Genomic DNA, 3,565 nt, shown 5'->3' on the forward strand with positions numbered 1-3,565 from the left:
CGGTGGCACCCCATGGCCTGGTCCCCTCCCTAGGGCCCTGGCTCTGCCCCACATTTGCTGCCAGAAGGTGGGGCAGTCCCTTTTCTGAGCCCAGAGTGAGGCCCGCCTGGGTAGCCCAGCTGGCCTGGGGGAGGATGGGGCGTGGGAAGGGAGGGGTTCTTACTGGAGGATGGGGATGGGGAGGGTCTTCATTTCCTCTCTTTGTGTGTGAGTGCCTGCGGGTGTAGTCCTGACCCTGGCTGCTCAGGTGAGCCCGGGTTTTACTGGGTCTCTCTCCTCCCTGAAGACAGTCCTGGATTACCGGGAAGTCCTTCCTGATGTCTAACCTCATGTTCATGGTGGTCTGACCTTGCTCTCTAGCCTTGGTTTCGAACCTCCCCCCATCCCTGCCCAGCACCTTTACAGGCTGGGCGGGAGCAGTAAAGTCAGGGCTCAACCGCTGTCTTCCAGATAGCTCCTGCCGTTCCCAGCTGGCACAGTCCCCAGCTGGCACTTTCCGTGAGAGACCACCCACTGTCTGAGCAGGAAGTCTTTCCAGCAGTGTGGTCTCATCCAGGAGTTCTGGGCCACCTCCCTCCCTGTCCCCGTGTGCGGGCAGAGAGCCCAGGCCACCCGTGCACTTCCCTCCCCTCTTCTGTTCCGCAGGCCCTGGCTGCCCTGGGAAACTCCACATTCAGACACGCCTGGTGCAGACGCTGGTGTCCTGGCAGCGCCTAAATCATTAGCGCCGCGGAGATTAGGCTGCTAATCTCCTTGTTGGGTGGAGCGGTGCCAGCCGCCAGCCTGTGGATCATGCTGCTCTCTTGCAGGGGCCGTTCCTCGGGGCACGACGCTGGCTCCTGCACAGATCCTGCTCCTTTGTGGCCTTCCTGGGCTGCCCGCCCCTCCTCCAGGACTGCTCTAGACTGACGCTTCTCAGGTTCGGGTGAGCCGGGAGGCTGCCCTAACCCTCTGGTCTCAGACCCCTGCTCCCAGCCCCACCCCTGCTTCCTGTTTTGTTAGAGCCTGGCTGATGTCATTATCTCTCCAGATTCCCTCAAAGACTTTGGGAGACGAGATTTGGTCCCCCTTTTACAAACGAGGGAACGGAGGCTCTGGAACTGACTTCCTGAATGGCTTGGATCCAAAGCTCCCTCAGTTCAGCCGCCACGTCTATTTCCCTCAGACACAGGGATCCTTGAACCTGTGGGCTGTATCTCCCCGTGGACTGGGAAGAATCCCAAGAGAGTGGGGCTCCCACAGGTCAGACGCTAATTCTGCCTCCTCCGACTGGGAGTCTCTGCCAGGGCCACGTTGTACCTGGGGGATGATGTCAGCCCCCGATCTCTCCACCCTCACCCCGGGGCCCTGGAATGCTGGGTGGGGGGCCAGGACAGCCTCCCGCTCCTGCTCTCCTGGCCTGTGCAGCCTTGTCCTGTGCCCGTGCTGGCTCCCAGGGCTGGATTCTCCGGACTCCACACAAGAATGAGCTCAGCCTCCTAACTGCGGCTGAGCATGGAGGGCCACCCTACCCCAGGGCTGCAGCTCCAGCACCACCTCTCCCCTTCCCTCCCCTCCCCTCCCCTCCCCTCCTTTCCTCTCCGACAGAGTTTTGCTCTTGTCACCTGGGCTGGAGTGCAATGGCGCCATCTCGGCTCACTGCAACCTCCACTTCCCAGGTTCAAGCTATTCTCCTGCCTCAGCCTCCTGAGTAGCTGGGATTACAGGTGCGTGACACCATGCCCAGCTAATTTTTGTATTTTTAGTAGAGATAGGGTTTCACCATGTTGGCCAGTCTGGGCTCGAACTCCTGACCTCAGGTGATTCACCTGCCTTGGCCTCTCAAAGTGCTGGGATTGCAGGCATGAGCCACCACGCCCCGCCACCACCTTTGTGTCTGAACAGACCACTAAGAGGCCCTGGTGCTCAGGCTGGGCTCTGGCTATGGAGGGGCCCCTGGGGAGGCTCTCAGTGTGTCCAGCCTGAGCCCCAGGCCCTGGGTGGCTGGGATGGAGGCAAAATACACTCCTGGGGTTTTGGCCTGAAATTCAAGGGCCAGAGTCGGAGCCCCACTTCAGCCTGGCTATAATTGGCTACCCCGTCTCCATCCAGACCAGACCCTTCACCCGACCCATGGACACCCTGGTTGTCACCACTACCAGCATCTGCCAGTTCTCCACCTCTGGCTCTGTCAACGGCCTGTGGACACCTGGCGGGGGTTTCTCCTGGATGTCATCTGTCAGTGTTGGGGATGCCTTTTGGGCCACCAGCCTCCTGGGAGCCAATAGCTGTGGCAACATGTCCGTCACCTCCTCCTGCTTCTTGGCAGGATTTCGGGGAGGCTACAGCGGTGGCCACACCTGCAACCTGGGTGGGGGCTTTGGCTCCAGCGTTGGCATGGCAGATGCCCTGCTGGGGGGCGGTGAAAAGGAGACCATGCAGAACCTGACTGACCACACACACATCACACACCTACACACACACACACATCACACACATACACACACACACATCACACACGTACACACACACAAACACCACACACACACCACACACATCACACCCATCACACACGTACACACAAACACCACATACACCACACACATACACACACAAACACCACACACACCACACAATGCACACACACAAACACCACACACACACCATACACACATCACACACGTACACACACACAAACACCACACACATACCACACACATCACACACATACACACAAACACGACACACACATCACACACGTACACACACACAAATACCACTCACACCACATGCATATCACACACATCACACACATACACACAAACACCACACACACAAACACCACACACACACCACACACATCACACACATACACACAACACACACACATTACACACATACACACACAAACACCACACACACATCACACGCATACACATACACAAACACTACACACACATTACACACATACACACACCACACACACCACACACATACCACACAGTACACACACACAAACACCACACACACCACACACATACACACACAAACACCACACACACATCACACGCATACACATACACAAACACTACACACACATTACACACATACACACACACACCACACACATACCACACAGTACACACACACAAACACTACACACACCACACACATCACACACGTACACACACAAACACCACACATGCACCACACATGTACACACACAAACACCACACACAACACACACATACACGCACACAAACACCACACACACTACACACATCACACACATACACAAACACCACATACACACCACACACATACACACACAGAAACACCACACACACCACACACACAAAAACACCACACACCACACATATCACACACACACACACACAAACATCACACACACACCCCACACACCACACACACATCACACACCACACACACCACACACACCACACACACATCACACACCACACACACCACACACACCACACACACCACACACACATCACACACCACACACACCACACACACCACACACACATCACACACCACACACACCACACACACCACACACACA

At 56.3% G+C, this 3,565-nt stretch overlaps 1 protein-coding gene across 1 annotated transcript in view; it reads left to right on the forward strand.

The window, feature by feature from the left end:
- The first annotated feature begins 659 nt into the window (after nucleotides 1-659).
- The window catches only part of LOC105553085 (keratin, type I cytoskeletal 42-like), a 7,170-nt gene continuing 4,264 nt past the window's right edge, over nucleotides 660-3,565 (forward strand). Inside the window, exons 1-2 of the mRNA XM_011999033.1 lie at nucleotides 660-919; nucleotides 1,588-1,706. The gene's annotated coding sequence lies outside the window, so the exon portion shown is untranslated. The remainder of the gene's footprint in view (nucleotides 920-1,587; nucleotides 1,707-3,565) is intronic.

This window comes from Mandrillus leucophaeus, unplaced genomic scaffold, assembly GCF_000951045.1.
Source record: "Mandrillus leucophaeus isolate KB7577 unplaced genomic scaffold, Mleu.le_1.0 Scaffold58, whole genome shotgun sequence".
Classification (NCBI taxonomy): Eukaryota; Metazoa; Chordata; class Mammalia; order Primates; family Cercopithecidae; genus Mandrillus; species Mandrillus leucophaeus.